At 39.0% G+C, this 17,903-nt stretch overlaps 1 long non-coding RNA gene across 1 annotated transcript in view; it reads left to right on the forward strand.

The window, feature by feature from the left end:
- LOC115894969 overlaps positions 1-2,185 on the forward strand; it is a 32,952-nt gene extending 30,767 nt beyond the window's left edge. The window contains exon 3 of the long non-coding RNA XR_004055188.1: positions 2,092-2,185. This is a non-coding gene — a long non-coding RNA (uncharacterized LOC115894969). The remainder of the gene's footprint in view (positions 1-2,091) is intronic.
- The last annotated feature ends 15,718 nt before the right edge of the window (positions 2,186-17,903 follow it).

Here is a 17,903-nt window from a genome sequence, read left to right on the forward strand (position 1 = left end):
ATGTTCAAAGGTTATAGAAATTAGGACCTGACATCTTTGTGTATGTGTGGAAGGGCGGTGGGGGGCATGGGGCTATCATTTCATTTACCACTGGCATGTGTTGTTTTATGGGAGAGGGGCTTCTGCAGTGGGAAATGCTAGTCCTTATTAGAGGAATGGTGGGCTACCTCATGCCAGCGACTATCCATGCCCCTCCTTCCAACTAGGATATTGTCTTCTTCCTCTGCTGGGTGGTGGGTTAGCCAGTTCTATCCTCAACTCATTGCCTGTTTCTGAGGATCACTCCCGGTACCAGTTTTGTTATTCCAGGTCTTCTGGGAAGTGGATGCCAAGACTGGATTAAACATGTGGGGAAACAGCTGGAAACATCTGGAAAATGCCATATGAAGGAAAATGGGGAGGGAGCTGGGATAGACTTGGAGAGCCTTCACAGTGAGAAGCAAGTGTGACCCTGAATAGATATCCCCCTCCATCTGAGGGAAGTTCAGTAGTGCTCCTGGGGAGTCCTAAGTCAAAGCTGGCCATCAGAGGAGAGCCTTTGTGTCCTAAGAATGAGTTAGCCTGAGTATCCCTTGATACATTCAGTCACTGGCCGGGAGCAGCCTATGGGAGGTATACCCTTGGCACAAACCTGATGCTGGATTCCAGAGCTTGTTCTATTATCCTCCTATCTTGGAAGATCTGTGAAGAACATTCTCATGCTGCCACAGACATAATTTTGGTTTTCAAACATTAGGGTTTGTACTTTCAGTCGGGTGCAGTGGCTTACATCTGTAATTCCAGCACTTGGGGAAGCTGAGGCAGGTGGATCACTTGGGGTCAGGAGTTTGAGATCAGCCTGGCCAACATGATAAAACCCCATCTCTACTAAAAATACAAAAAATTAGCCAGGTGTGGTGGTGGACACCTATAACCCCAGCTACTTGGGAGGCTGAGGCAGGAGAATGGCGTGAACCCGGGAGGTGGAGCTTACAGTGAGTGGAGATCACGCCACTGCACTCCAGCCTGGACGACAGAGCGAGATCTCCATCTCAAAAAAAGAAAAATTATTAATAAATAAAAATGCGAAATTTAGTTGTGTGCATTAGTGTGCGTCTGTAATCCCAGCTACTCAGGAGGCTGAAGCATGAGAATCTCATGAGCCTGGGAGGTGTTGCCCTTGCCAAGACGGCGTCAGTGCACTCCAGTTTTGAGAATGAGAGTGTTCTCTTTTTTTGAGAACGAGACTCTGTCTCAACAACAACAACAACAACAAACAAACATTAGGAGATATACTTTAGACAATAAACATGTAACTATAAAATTACGACACTAGCCTCAAGAATGCAGTTTAAATGCTGTAAAAAAAAAAAAAAAGTGTTGTAAACATCCTTAAGGTTAAAAGAAAGAGCACAAGCATTTAAAACAAGAAAAACATTATGGGTGTCTGTAATGGTCCTTGAAGGATGATTGAGATTCTGATGGATTAATATTGGTTGAGGGGAGAAGGCATCCTTCATGGAGCAAATGACTGAACATAATTTTAGAAGGAGGATGATATGCATTGTGCCTGGGAACCATGAATGATACAATGGCCTGAAGCATCAGGTGTCTGCAGGGAAACAATGATTGATTAGGTGATTAGCTGGGGTCATATGATGGAGGGCAAGGATGCACAGAATGATTAGGAATTAGTCAAGCAATAGGGAAGGAAACAATGTTCTAGGAGAAGACATAGCAAGTGCAAGAAGAGATACGTTTGAATAAAGATGATGAGGTCTAAGGGAGGAGAGTGAGGATAGCCATATTAATCAATACTAAAGGTAGGATTATTATTAGATCTTTGGGATCTAATAATAGGATTTGTTTGGGAATTGTGAGAGCCATTATGTTAAAATGATTTAACATGGTAGCTGATTGTATTAGGGAGTAATGACCAGAGGAGAGTGGAAAGAAAGACTCCAAGCCGAAAGTTGGAGAGTGAGGGATGAAAAATGTTGTGGAATTCTGTAGATTATCATAAAGATTAAAGAAAGAGGCAAATATAAGTAAGTGGCATGAATTAGTAAAGAGTTGTGAGGATTATGAAGTACCCTGTTTTTGTTTTCCCAGAATATGAGCCTCTATCATGGACCAACTAATAACTTCAATAAAAGTGTGATAAATGCTGTATCCCTGGCAGACGATAAGTATCTTCAAGATGGTGAGTATCTTCATCTCTGCATCACCAGGACCTGCCTTAAAACAAGGACCATAATATAGTCTATAAGAAACTATTAAATAAATGAATGAGAAATGGATATCAGGAAAGAAAAAAAACAATTATCAATCGGGTATGTGCTGAGGGATGAGCACTGTCAGGCACTTTTGCCTACACCATTTTACTAATTTTCTAGCAATTCAGTGAGTTAGATATTATCCCCATTTAAGAAATGAAGATATTGAGGTTTTGAGGGCTTAAATAATAACCCAACTTCCCATGATTAGCAAATGGCAGAAACACACAGCAGGATGCTGAGTTGGGCAGGGGATGACAGCAGGAATTTTCTCCATTGAAGAAGGCTTTGATATGGTTTTGAAGAAACCTGGTTTTGGTTAACACTAGGAAATTGAAAGAGTTTGTGAGAAGAAAGGTGCAATTTAGTGTTGAGACAATGAACATCCAGATGATGCAGTAAAAATGAGACTTTTCATTGAGACTGAATAGGAGTGAGTAGGGTTAGAATGGTCCAGTAATTGAACAGCAATGAGAGGTTGGAAAGATAGTTTCAAGAAAGGATTTGAAAACCCAGGATTTAGGAAGTGTTTATTTGACATCACTTGCAGTTTATTGAGGAACTGGGGCACAGAATAGAAAACAGTGGATCAAGTAATATCATGTATTGTTATCTATTGCTATATAATAAATCATCCCCGAAGTTAGTGGATGACAACAAGAATATGTATTTTCACACAGTTTGTGTAGATCAGGAATCTGGGAATGACTTGACTGGATCCTCCAGCCCAGGGATTCTCACAAGGCCGCAATCAAGGTATCAGCCAAGGCTGCGGTCATCTTGAGGCGTAACTGGGGCAAGATCTACTTTCAAGCTTACTCACAATGCTGTTCTCAGAATTCAATTCCTGCTGGGCTGTTGGACTAAGAGCCACAGTTTCTTAGTACTTAGCTTCTCCAGAGGGCAGCTCACGATAGAGTAGCTGGCTTAATCAAAATGAGAAAGTGAGAAACAGCAAGAGAGTGCCAGCAGGATAGAAGTCACAGCCTTTTATAACCTACTTTCAGAAGTAATAGGCCATCACTTTTGTTACTTAGAAGCAAGTCATTAGGTCTAGGCCACCCATGGTGAGGGGTTACACAAGGACATACCTACCAGAAGGCAAGGATCATTGGGGGCTATTTTAGAAGTAGTCTACTCCAAAGTGATTCACCAGAAACGAGTTGCTCTTTCTCAACAAAGAATTAGAGGTGAAGTTGTTGAGAGAGAGTTTAACACGAGATAAAAGGAGAATTGCTTATGAATCATGGCATTTGGATCTATAAGGAAGTAGAATGATTTATCGGACTCAGATTGACCTTTATGATTCACTTTCTTCAATGGACTTTCTGGAAAGAAGTTACCTGCCACCGTACCTGACCCTCTCTCAATTGAAGTGTTGGTTAAGGTAGAATGGCCTCACCGATCTTTCAGTGTCTCATCTTTATTTGAACATTTGATCATATAGCACATTTGCAATCTTATAGTGTGTCAATGACTGCACCACTTTTTCCAAATCTTATCCAGTGATTCAATAATAAAGGCATTTCCTGAGATTCTGGAGCCTCAGCTAGGCTTTGAAATACACGTTCTGTGGCAGGGCAAGTTTTTTCAAGTGGCCAAAGAACAACAGGGATTGTGATAAGTTCCTAGATGGAATGATAGTCTGTTGTAGGTATTCAACAAAGAATCCAATCATGTTAGTTTTTGAATTTTTGTTTAAATTTAATTAATGAATTAATAAATCAATTAGTTTTCAAGATGGCATCTCACTCTATTGCCCAGTCTGGAGTGCAGCAGTGCAATCACAACTCACTGTAGCCTCAAACTCCTGGGCTCAAGCAATCCTCTTACCTCAGCCTCCCAAGAAGCTGGGAGTACAGGGTGCACCACCCTGCCTGGCTAATTTTTTAAAATTTCTTTTTAGAGATGGGGTCTCACTTTGTTGGCCAGGCTGGTGTTGAGCTCCTGGCTTCAAGCAGTTCTTCCTCCTCAGACTCCCAAAGTACTAGGATCACAGATGTGAGCCACCACACCCAGCAGCTAGCCTATTACTGGGGAGAAGGAACACCTTTTTCTTCAATCCTCGGGAAACCAGAAACGTGTTACTGTGAATGTTAAGGGAATTTCAAAGGTCTTCTACATTTTCGTGGGAGACAAACTCACCCAAAAATCTTCCTCCTCATGAGGGTCCTAAGACAACTCAAGGGTAAAAGAATAGTTTTTTTTTTTTTTTAAACAAATAGTGCTGGACAAGTGTTATCCACATGTGAAAGAATATAGTTAGATCCCTATCTTATATCCTATACAAAAATTAACCAAAAATAGATCAAAATCTAAGTGTAAGAGCTAAAACTATACAACTCTTAGTAGAAAACAGAAGAGTACATCTTTGTGACAGCGGATTAGGCTGTGGTTTCCTAGACATAACCGAAAGCAACAAAAGGAAGAAGAGATAAATCTGACTTCATCAAAATTTAAAACTTCTGTGTTACAAAGGATACCATCAGTAAAAAGACAACCCCACAGATGGGGAGAAGAGATTTGCAAGTCATGTATATGATAAGGGACTTGTATCCAAAGCATATAAAGAACTCTTACAACTCAGGAAAAAAATAAAAATGAAAAGGCACAGAACCCAATTTAAATTCAGGCAAAGGATTAGAACAGACATTTCTCTAAAGATGACATCCAAATAGTCAATACACACATACAAGGATTCTCAACATCATTAGTCATCAGGGAAATGAAAAGGAGAACCACAACGCGTTAACACTTCACACTTGCTAGGATGGAAATAATAAAAATGGCAGATAATAAGAAGCATCAGTGAGTTAATGGATAAATTGGATGCTCAGATTTTGATGGTGGGAATGTAAAATGGTACAGCTGCTTTGACAAACTGGGAGTTTGTCAAAAAGTTAAACATGGGCTGGGTGCCATGGCTCACACCTGTGATCCCAGCACTTTGGGAGGGCAAAGCAGGCAGATCACTTGAGTTCAGCAGCCTGACCAACATGGTAAAACCCCATCTCTACTAAAAATACAAAAAATTAGCCGGGCATGGTTGTGCATGCCTGTAACCCCAGCTACTCGGGAAGCTGAGACATGAGAATTGTTTGAACCCAGGAGGCGGAGGTTGAAGTGAGCCGTGATCACGCCACTGCGCTTCAGCCTGGGTGATGGAGTAAGACTCCCTCTCAAAAAAAAAAAAATTAAATTAAATTTTAAAAAAGTTAAACCCAGATTTGCTATATGATCCTGTAGTTCCACTCCTAAGTATATACCTAAGAGAACTAAAAATATTTGTCCATACAAAATATTGTACATAAATATTCATAGCAGCATTATGAATGTAAAAACAATCCAAATATCTATCAACTGATGGGTGGATAAATAAAAGATTTGTTCTTTTTTTTGATACGGGGTCTCGTTCTCTTGCCAGGCTGGAGTGCAGTGGCACAATCTCGGCTCGCTGCAAACCTCCGCCGCCCAGGTTCAAGCGATTCTCTTACCTCAGCCTCCTGTGTAGCTAGGACTATAGGTACACACCACCACCCCCAGTTAATTTTTGTGTTTTTAGTAGAGGTGGGGTTTTACCATGTTGGCCAGGATGGTCTCAATTTCTTGACCTCGTGATCTGCCTGCCTCGGCCTCCCAAAGTGCTGAGATTACAAGTGTGAGCCACCGTGCCTGGTAAATGAAATATTTATAATGCATATAAACATTGGAATATTATTTGGCCATAATGAAGAATGAGGCACTGACGCATGCTCCAACATGCATGGGTCTTAGAGACATGATGCTAAGGGAGAGGAACCAGAAGTAAAACACCACACATTGTATAATTGCATCTATGTAAAATATTCAAAATAGACAAATAAATAGAACATACATATAAAGTAAGTTGGCAGTGGCTGGGACTGAAGGGAAGGGGGAAAGGAGAATGAATATTAATGACTATGGGGTGTCTGGGGTGATGAAAATATTCTACAATTAGATAGTGGTGATCAATGCACAACTTTGTGAATATACTATAAAATCACTGAATTGTACACATTAAAAGGGTAAACTTAACGGAATGTAAATTATATTTTCATAAAAGTATTATTTAAAAATAACGCTTCTTTCATCTCAGCTCTTCTGAGTCTTGAAATCTAATAAGACAAATGATAGTCTGGATTACGGTGCTGGAGCCTCTGAGCCAATGCTAACCGGTTTAAACTTTTAGTCGTTAACACTCCATTACGTGTTTCTTGTTTTTCATTTTTTGTTTTTGTTTTTACTTGAGACAGGATCTTGCTCTGTTACTCAGGCTGGAGTGCAGTGGCATAATCACAGCTCACAGCAGCCTCAACCTCCTGGGCTGAAGCAGTCCTCCTGTCTCAGCCTCCCAAGTAGCTGAGACCACAGGCATATGACACCATACCTCACTAATTTTTAAACTTTTTGCAGAGATGAGGTCTCTGTTTCCCAGGCTGGTGTCAGACTCCTGAACTAAAGTAATCCTTTCACCTCGGCCTCCCAGAATGCTAGTGTTACAAGCGTTAGCCGCTGTGCCCAGACTCATTACATGTTTCTTATTTATTATATCCTGTTGAATGTATCTGACTCCATCACAAAGCCCCATCTCATCAACCTAACTGGGTATCATTCAATGAATTGTACACTTCCATTCAGTATGAATATAAAGGCCAGAAAAAATCCATTTTTTTGTTATTTCAGTCCTTTCAGTTTTCATTAATATTTTGTTTCTAAAGATGAATAAGCTAATGAATGTAATTAGATGAGATGCTAACACATGTCACATAAAATCTAAGACAGAGTTCAAGTTCTAACTTCCCATCCCCTGAATTCTCAATTCTGTTTTTAACACTGGAAATAATTGTTTCTTGGGCACCGAATCAGATGTATTTAATCTATTTTAAAGCACAAGATGTACAATGACAAAAATTAAAAATGCCCCCAAAGAGGAAATTACAGCATATGATAGCTTATTATTATTTTTTTTTAATTTGGCAGTTTTCTGCTAAGTTCAAAGCAGCTGGGGAGAGTAGCAAGTAACAAAATGAGACAGATTTATGAAACCCACACTTGGCAATATTTTTGTGTAAAATTAGTCAAAATCATTATACTTGTAGATGAAGAAATGAATTCCAACAAGTTTGCATATTTTTAAAGAAAAATCATATTTTGTCTAAGTGAACTGGAAGAACTGAGCAATTTATTGGATTGGTTGATCACCAGCATTGTAACTCACAGTAAAATTTGAGGATGCCTGCCAAGCATTGGCTCTCAGAAGAGTAGGATAATAATACACTGATTTTCAATAAGTAGAATTCAGCCCATATTACAGCCTATCTTCCTATCCAAAAAACTCAGGGGAAATAAGCCACTAGAAGAATTTTCCACTGAAACTTCTTTGTTTTGCTCTAATGTATTGCTAAAATTTTCTGATAACAAAGAATGAGACAGATATAAATATGCCCCATTTTAATAAAACCCAATTGCAATACATCAATTTAAAAATATAATTGAAATGGCTGATTTCAGAGCTGGGGCAGGATGGGCACAAAATGAGCCTGAAATATATTGTTACACCATAAAACAGAAAGCACTACATTCATCTACCTATCATGACCTGTCACAAGGAAAAAAATTCAGCTCGAAGGGGCTACCACTGGGAAAATCTAGGTTGATTTGAGCATGAAATAATGGAATACAATAATAAAATATGAATCACTGGGAAAAAAGAAACTCATGGATTTACACCAAAAATAGATAAATAAGTGGGAGAGAAGGAGGGCTCTTGCTAATAGCAGAATATTGAAGGTCAATTGGTAAGTGTTGGGGGAATGCTGGAGTTGAAAAATTATCATTTTCCAACCATCGTGGTATGGATTGGATCTGATAAGAATAATCAATGGATTTTTAATCCTAGAAGAAATTTTGATGGGAAACAGGACGTTTGTATGGTCTCAAAGTGTCTCTCTATAGACTGCTTGTCTATTGTAAGGAAGTGTGATGGTTAATACTGAGTGTCAATTTAATTGGCTTGAAGGATGCAAAGTATTGATCCCAGGTGTGTCTGTGAGGGTGTTGCCAAAGGAGATTAGCATTTGAGTCAGTTGGCTGGGAAAGGCAGATCCACCCTTAATCTAGGTGGGCACCATCTAATCAGCTGCCAGTGCAGCTAGAATATAAAGCAGGCAGAAAAATGTGGGAAGACTAGACTGGCCTAGCTTCCCAGCCTACATCTTTCTCCCATGCTGGACCCTTCCTGCCCTCAAACATTGGATTCTAAATTCTTCAGTTTTGGGACTCAGACTGGCTGTCCTTGCTCCTCAGCTTGCAGATGGCCTACTGTGGGACCTTGTGATCATGTGAGTTGATACATACGTGTGTGTGTGTGTGTGTGTGTGTGTGTGTCTGTGTGTATGTATCCTATTAGTTCCGTCCCTCTAGAGAACCCTAATACAGGAAGACAAAAAAAAAATACAATAATTATGCAGTGGAGAATCAGATCACACCTTAATTGCACCTTGACTAGTGGTCCTAGTGACCATTGCCCATGAAGGACAGGTGGCCTTGTGTCCCTCCAGGAGTGACACCCCTGGAAGGATACCACATTACCTATGCAGTATTCCATCTGAGAACACATAACTTCAATAAAATCCAAAGGAGAAACATTCTATGAAACAAAAAGAGGAATGTATTTTTCCAAAGCATCAATGTCATGAAAGACTGTGAAAATGTTTCAGATTATAAGAGGTCAAAAATATAAGATAAGTGTTGATAAGGTTATAAAGAAAAGGGAGCCTTGGTATACCATTAGCGGAAATGTAAATTAATAAAACCATTATAGAAAACAATTTGGGATTTCTCAAAAAATTAAAATAGAAATGCCACATTATTCAGCAATCCTACTTCTGGGTATATAAACAAAGGGAATGAAATCAGTATGTTGAAGAGCTGTCTGCACTGCCATGTTCATTGCAACACTCTTCACAATAGCCAAGATATGGAATCAACCTAAGTGTTCATCAATGGATAAATAAAGAAAATATGGCATCTATACACAATGGATTACTATTCAACTTTAAAAAAGAGGGAAAGTCTGTCATTTGCAACAATATGGATGAACCTGGAAGTTATTGTGTTAAGTAAAATAAACCAGGCACAGAAAGACAGATACCATAGGATCTCACTTATCTGTGGAATGTAGAAATGTAAGCTTCATAAAAGCAGAGAGTAGGGTCTGATTACCAGGGGGTAGGGGGAGAATGGAATTGGGGAAAAGGATATAATATTTCAGTTAGACAGGAGAAATCAGTTCAAGAGATCTATTTTACAGCATAATGATGATAGTTAATAAAAAATTAAAATAAAAGAGGCCAAAGAAACATGACAAGTAAATACAATACTTGATCTTAGACTAAATTTTGTACTGGAGTGGTGGGTGAGGCAATGTGCTATATGACCCTGTTAGATCAAGTGAGAAAATTGGAATACAAAGTGTACAGAAAAACATTTGCCAATATTAAATTCACCAAGGTTGACAACTTTTCTTTGGTTATATAACAGAACATTCCTATTGTTAAGAAATATACACTGATACATTAATAGGTCGAAGGCCATGATCTATTTGCTTTACCATCAAGTGGTTCAGAAAAGAAATTAGATGTAGCTAGATAGCTACATACATTGACAAATAGTCTTAATGATAGAACAAATGGGGTAAAATGTTAAAAATAGGTGAATTTGAATAAATGGTGTGTGGGGATTTTCATATTATTTTTATTTCCACAATTTATCTGTAAATTTCAAGTTATTTCCAAATAAAAAGTTAAAAATATATCATTGATTGGGGTCATTTGTGTTTCTGTTGGCAAAAGTTGCTTGCTTCTAAAGAACTCAGCAAATGAATCCCTGGACTTGGGAAATCCACCAGTACTTTTCAAATTATGATGACTTTGCAAATTAAAATTTGGAAGCAAGTTTGGGATTATGTTGAGAAGGAAAGGCAAAAGGCTAATTTTATTTCTGCTTAAGAGTTATTTGGTTGAAAGAAAAACAAACTCATGTTGGCCAAAAGGAAATGTATTTCTAAGTAAGTAAGGGAAATTTCATGAAACCCAACTGTGGGAAGTACTACTGGTGTCATGGGAACTACAAAGGTATCAGATGCTTCTCTGCCTCTATCTCTGTGTCTTTCTTTCCTTCCCTCTCCTATTTGGCCAGTTCTGGTCAGAACTACAGGACAACCAGGTCGAAAAATCTGGCAACTTCTTCAGCAAAAGTGACAAAACATTTCCAAATAAGAGCACATGAGCTGTGCAGACACCTCATGTATTTAATTTTGTGCTGAAATTAGAGAAGAACCACTGACCTAATATTTGACTAATAACTTAATTTTAATCTATAATTAATAATTTATCTTAAGGCCAATATAAGATTAAAAATATTAATGTGAGCAATGGTATGCTTAGATTCTCCTTTTATAAAGATCACATGGGCACAGAATGGAGAATAGATTTTAGAGAAACGAGAGTGAAGTGGGATATCATTTAGATGATGTTATCATGGTCCAAGCAAAACATGGTGGCTTGGATGGGTATAAGAATAGCTGTGGAGATGGAGAGAAAAGGGTAGATAAGGAATACCTTTAGAGGTACAACTGACAAGTCTTTGTGTTGAGTTGAATGTGAATGTTTGAGGAAGAGGTTTTCATGGATGTCTCCCAGGTTTCCAGTAGGAGTGAATGGTAGAGACATTATGGATATTGAAAACATTAGGGGAGGAGTAATTTTGGGGAGAAAAAGTAATGAATTCAATATAGGCCTTCTCTTAGTTTGAGAAACTAGTAAGATACAAATTGAGTTATCAGGTTGCTAGATAAATGGGTTGAGGGCTTGGAGCCCCAAAGAAAGAGCTGGTGTAGAGAAAGAATCTTGAGAAAGTTTGATAAGCGTATGGCATTTGAAGCCATGGAAATTTATGCAATAACTTCATAAGAAGGGAAAGAGCCAAACCTTGAAGAACTCTAACATATAAGGAATAGATGGGAAAGAAAGATCTCCAACAAGAGACTGAAAAATAAATGGTTTTATATGTAGGTGGGAAATCAGTAGAGTCTAATTTTGTCAAATCCACTGGAGAAGGCGAAAAATAAGCTAGTAGTCAACTGTGTCTCATAGTAGTGGAACCAGTAAAATGGGCAGGTGTCATGCTCACCCTCTTTTTGCAAATGAAACAAGAGTTGAGACTCAGAGACCTTAAACGACCCACTCCAGATCATGGAGATACTAGGTAATGAGGCTGGGATTTGGATTCGTGTGTCTCTGACTTTAAGCCTATGCTTTTAAGCATTCCCTCATTCATTTTATCAAAGATTGATTTCATACTTACTATGCATAACGAAGTCTGAAGATAATGTAATGAATAAGATCTGTATGATTTAGAGCCTGTACTCATTAAATGCAATTTGTTGCCAATTGAAAGTTGTGACTCCTGGGAATGGGTGAAAGAGGCTGTATGAGTTTTCTATTGCTGCATACCAAATTACTGCAAACTCACCACGTGAACCAACTTCCAATTATCATCTCTCAGTTATATAGAGGAAAAGGGTGGATGAGAGGGCCTGACTGGGTTCTATGCTTAGAGTTTCATAAGACTGAATTCAAGGCTGGCCTGGACTCTTCCCTGGAGACCTGGGGAAGAATCTATTTCCAGGTCCATTAAGGGTGTTGGCAGAATTCAGTCCCTCACTGCTGTAGGACAGGGGACCCCATTTCCTTACTTGATTTCAGCTGTGGGCCTTTCTCAGCTCCTAGAGTTCCCTTGCAAGCTTTTTGCCATGGACTTTCTCCCAGACCCTCTCATCAGTTAAGCTTAACTTTTCAAGGCTGGTAACAGGATCTCTCAAATAGAATCCTCCTGAAACTTAGAATCATTTTGACTTCTCTTTTACTATTAGCGAGCAAAATCTCTCTACTTTTAAAGGGCTTGTGTGATTAATTCAGGCTCAACTGCATAATCTCCCTCTTGCCTTGTAACCACTCATCATATTCACATGTTCTACCCACATTCAAATGGCTGGGTATTGGATTATAGAAGGGTTAGGGTCATTGAGGGTTAATCTTAGAATTCTGTCTACCACAGAGGCATAAAGCCCTTGTTGCTTCCTTCTTCCCAAGCTCTCTGTTTTCCCATTTAAAAATTTCATAGTTTGAGAGAGAAGAATGCGTATAGGTGATTAGTACATTGATTTGACAGCAATACAATGAGTACTCTAAAAAAAAAAATGCCTAGTATCTTTTCTCTGGGAACCAGCTTTCAAAGTAGAAAAAGCTAAGATGATTCTACAGCAGAGGGGATGTGCTTCATTTCCCCAAGATACCACAGCTGGGAGGCTCAGCTGCCTTTCTGGGAAGAAGGACTGCTCTATTCTGCATGGAAGGCCACCCACGAGGGCACACATCCATGTGAGAATCTGAAGAAACAGTGCAACGCCATCAACATGGCATCAAATTCTACCACAGCTGCTTTGTTGCCTCTCCCAGAAAGATCAAGACAGACCACTGTCCAGAGAGAGAGAGGTGATTAAGGGGATAATAATGCTCTGGGTAAGAGCAACACCAGGGACTTACTGCCCAAACTCTCAGTGCGTTTTCAGCTTGCAGCTTTTTGAGTTGTACCAAGAAGTCCTTTCTTTGGAAAAAGCAGAGAGAGACAGAGATATGAACGATGCAATTTAGAGGGCTGCCAGCCTCTGAGAATCTGGGGCCTGGACTCTTGGCTTTCAGCTGAAATGCCTTCAAAAGGCCAGGGAAGCGTTGGTGAAAATGAATGGAAAGCCTCTGACAAGCATGCTATGAGCTGCGGAAATTGCAAACAGACTTGGCATGCTTGCTCAGGAACCCAACAGAATCTGAACATCACTTGATGTTATAAGTCATGGGACAGCAGGCACTTGTTTCACTGGAATGGGCTTTGATACTGAAAAAAACAAAGAAAAAAGATCACCATCTGTCTTTTTTTTGGGGGGGGGGGTAATTCAGTGCCCCAGGGAGGGACTTTGTTTTTATGTCTGTCCTGCATCTCTTTTGTAGTACAGAAGAGTCATGCAGCAGAATCAGTAGCTGTCTTGAAGTACTGAACAATGGAGAGAAGCAGAAGTCTTTACATAAAGGGTGTTTGGATAAGAGGGCTTCAATATAGACAGTCAGGCGTGGGTTCAAACCTTTATTCTGTCATCTACAATCTGGGTGATCTGAAACATGTTGCTTTGTCTTTGTGATTCCCAATTAGCTTCCCTGCGTTCCATTTTCTCATCAGTAAAATGGGTGGCGGGGGATGAAATAATGTCTATGAGCTATGAAAATAAACTGACATAGAGAAAGCATTCAGTAAATAGTAGAATCTCAAATGTAGATAGTATCCCATCCTACATTCGAAGAACCTGTTGGCTGCCTACGCAGCACCTGTTCCTCCTATTTTCTTCATGGCTGGCAAAGCTTGTCTTCCAGTAAATATAATGAAAAGGCAAAACCACTTGTTTTTCTAGCTTCTCCTCTTACAGTCAGGACATGGGCCTGTTACCTGATTCTGGCCTGGATCTGCTACAGCCACCTTGAAACTTTGAGAGATGACACAGTGGTCTGCAGAACAAGGAAAAATGGAAAAATGGAAAGCTTAGTGTTCCATGACATTGAAGAACTACTGAATTAATCCTGGAACTTCCTTCCTGTATTAGGATTGTCTGAGATACGCCAAAGAGCTAAGCCCTGTATCTATGGTGACTTATAAGAGCAATGTTCATTTTTTGCATACACTATATGTACAGTGTGGACTGAATAGGGAATTTGTTCCACTTTTCCTCTCTTTAGAGGCCAGGCAGATAGAAAAACTGCATCTTAAACACTGTGAAACATTGTTTCAGAGGAACAAAACCATCTCTGGAGGGTTATTCTTTATTTAATCTGCTGGTGGACTGGCTTCTCCAAAATTCCACTTTCCACTCTTATTAGACAGTTGCTGCTGTAGCAATGCTTACTCACTCATAGGTCTGTGGGTCAGTAGCGGTCTTGGAGGGCTTACCTAGGATTGCTTACCTATGCTTGACTTCACATACGTGTTGAATTCAAGTCTGCTCCCTGTAGTTCCTTATTTGGGGATCAGCTGTTACCTAGTATATTTTCTTCTCATGGCTAAGTAAATACATGCAAACAAACCAATCCATGCACTCATATTAGCATCCCTGCTGGTATTCATGGAGTTAGCATTTCACTGGTCAAGTCCCATGACCACTCCTGAAGTAAAAATGGCAGGCATAATTACGCTGTCTTCTCTCCTGGGAGGCGCTGATACTCTTGTGGAAAGTGATGTGGATATAAAATTGTAATACAAAGAGCAGGTAAGAATTAACACAAAATTGCAATCTACCATACATGTGCCAGTCAACTGATCACAATCTTCGATGGGTCTCTCTCCAGCAAAATAAAGGTGAAGGTCCTAAATTGGTCATTCGAGACCTTCTGTGTTCTGACTTTTTCCTTCTCTCTCTCATTTTCTCCCATGCCTCCTTATTTAGACCAAATTGGTTTATTTTATTAATTCCTAATCATCCATGTGTGGCCATATTTTTTATTGTTTTTACATTTTTCCATTGAAAGAAGTCATATTCTTCTTCCATACCTCTATGGAATAGATACCCTTCTATGCCTTCAGTCTCCTTGTGTTTCTGCACCATGGCATCCATTTGGAATCTTTGGTGCTTAGCATTTGTGATCTTGGATAAATTGTTTTTTAACCCACGTAGAAACCAAAACTTTGAAGCATACAGAATATCCTGTACAATTGGAATTGAAATCCTTGGCTTTACTAAAGGGGAGTATTCACAGGCATGGGAGCCAGTAATCATTTTCACTTCCTTGAGATATAAACTTTCAGTGGTAACAGGACCTTCTTTCCTTTAGACCTTCATTCATTACGTTCGGAGTCCTTGGGTAATGGAAATAAAACAAAATGCAATCCTGTTCTTATAATCTTTGGAGATTCAGTTGATTGTGTGACATTTGATTGAATAGGAGCCTCTCTCCCACTGAAATCAATGAACAATGCTAATAAAAAGAAAAATCTTTTCCCACTACAATGCTTTATTTACATTTCAGTCACCTCCCAATACCCAGAAAAAAAAAGGGGGGTTTTGAAAAACGTTAGGCCAATTCTGCTACCTTTATCCTTAACCTGAAAATCTTTGCCACGAGCAAGGACCTTCCATATTCTACCATGAACATTCACTGTCTAGAAACATTTGTTTCCACAATTTGGCTTTAGGAACGCTCCTTCACGTATGTCTGGCATCAATTGGGTAGTGTTCAAATACTTAAAATTACATGGACTGGGCATAGCTGTCATTGGCAATGGAAATGGCATTCGAGAAAGAGAATTTAATTTATCCTAGGGTAGCTGTCTTTGATAAGCAAGAGAATGTTAAGTGTTTCAGTGTTGCTTAACCCTGAAGGAGTTTGTGTTATTCAGGGCTCTTAGGAGAAACAGAGCCTGTAGGATGTGTGTGTGTGTGCATGTGTGTGTGTGTGTGTGTGTGTGTGTGTGTGTATACCCACACATAATAGGATCTATATCTATATCTGTATCTACCTATATCTATAGAGAGAGGTTTATATTAAGAAATGGGCTCACACAGTTTTGGAGGCTGGCAAGTCCAAAATCTACAGGGCAGTCTGGCAGGCTGGAAATTCTGACAGGGGCTGATGTTGTAGTCTTGAGTCCAAAGGCAATCTGGAGGCAGAATGCTTTCCTTTCTGAGGGACCTCAGTCCTTTCCCTTAAGGCTTTCAACTGTTTGGATGAGACTCACTCACGTTATGGAGGGTCATGTGCTTTATTCAAGATCTAATTATATCTGATTTAATATTAATTACATCTAAAAATACTGTCACAGAAACATCTAGACTTATATTTCAGCAAACAACTGGATACCATGGACTACCCAAGTTGACACATAAAATCAATCATCACACAGCTTTAATCCTAGATTCCTGATATTGAGGCAGTAAGTTCAGAATTAAACACCTGGGCAACTGGACTCTGATAACCCTGCACTGGCATATACTCTCTGTATTCCAATTCCAAATGCCCGGATTATAAAAACCTTTCCTAGCCCCTAAAGATTGGAAATAGCTATTCTGAGAGCTGTATATAATTTACTTTATCTTTTATTGCTTCCTACAAAACTGTGTTTTAAGAGTATCTTCACTGGCTTCATTTGCCACCTCCTTTTTTCACCTTCTTTGTCCATTCTGATAATAATCTTAAGTCACTCCCAATAATCGTGTTTTTCTAATTTGATTCTAACTTTTCTATAGATGGGAACTATAGCCTTTACATTTTTATACAGCCTGTGAAATGAAGAGGTGCTTGTTAAAAAGTGTCTATTAACAGTGTCTTTGTTTGTACAATTAATATTCTGAAAAGTTGACAATTTGTTTAAGGAGACTTGAGGAAACACTTGCAAGGTAAGATTTGGGAACAGGCAACTTACAAAATTAATCCAAATTAGGTGACTTTAGGTGAAGTTAAAGTCTGTTTATTAAATTATAATTAAAGGAAGGAAATATTTTACTTCAAGTAAGTGATAAATAATAGCTTTGCTCTAATAGCATACATTTTAAAGTAGGATGATACTCCAAAGAGCATATAGGCACTGTGCAAGGGTGAAATGAATAGAAACTTTTCATATATTTTAAAATTCTTTATTTCTCAAGTTATTAATATATTTGCATATTCTTTCTTTTCCAAGACCTTATAATACCTAAACACTGTGAATTAATTTAGTCAGAAACTCAGTGTGCTTTTTGTATTTCTTTTTCTTAAAACAACTTACTTATGACCCTAACCTCATCTTGCCCTTTGCTGAAGAAAATTAATATAGGTGGGGGTCTAGGGGAGGGATCACATTAGGAGAAATACCTAATGTAGGTGATGGGTTGATGGGTGCAGCAAACCACTATGGCACCTACATACCTGTGTAACAAAACTGCACGTTCTGCATGTGTACCCAAGAACTTAAAGTGTAATAAAAAATTTAAAAATAGATGTCCAACTAGGAAAAGAAAGTGAACGATCTCTCTTTACTGATGATATGATCTTATATATAGAAAACCCTAAAGACTCCACCTAAAGTCTCCTAGAACTAATAAACGTCTTCAGTAAAGTTTTACAATACTTTAAATCAATGTACAAAAAAAATCAGTAGTATTCTTTGCAGTCTTCTTCTTTTTCCTTCTTCTTCCTTTTTCTTCCTCTTCTTTTTCCTTCTCTTCTCTTCTCTCTCCTCTTCCTCCTCCTCCTCCTCCTTCTTCTTTTTTCTTTCTTCTTTCTTCTTCCTTTTTTTTTGATGGAGTCTCACTCTGTCACCCAGGCTGAAGTTCAGTGGCGTGATCTCGGCTCACTGCAACCTCTGCCCCCTAGGTTCAGGTGATTCTTCTGCCTCAACCTCTTGAGTAGCTGAGATTACAGGTGCCCACCACCACGCCCAGCTAATTTTTGTATTTTTAGTAGAGACGGGGTTTCACCATAAAAAAAAAAAAATCTCAATAATTATTGAAATTCTTCATGTCTTTCCTATTCTCTTCTTCCCTCTTCT

The sequence above is a fragment of the Rhinopithecus roxellana genome, chromosome 19 (genome assembly GCF_007565055.1).
Source record: "Rhinopithecus roxellana isolate Shanxi Qingling chromosome 19, ASM756505v1, whole genome shotgun sequence".
Classification (NCBI taxonomy): Eukaryota; Metazoa; Chordata; class Mammalia; order Primates; family Cercopithecidae; genus Rhinopithecus; species Rhinopithecus roxellana.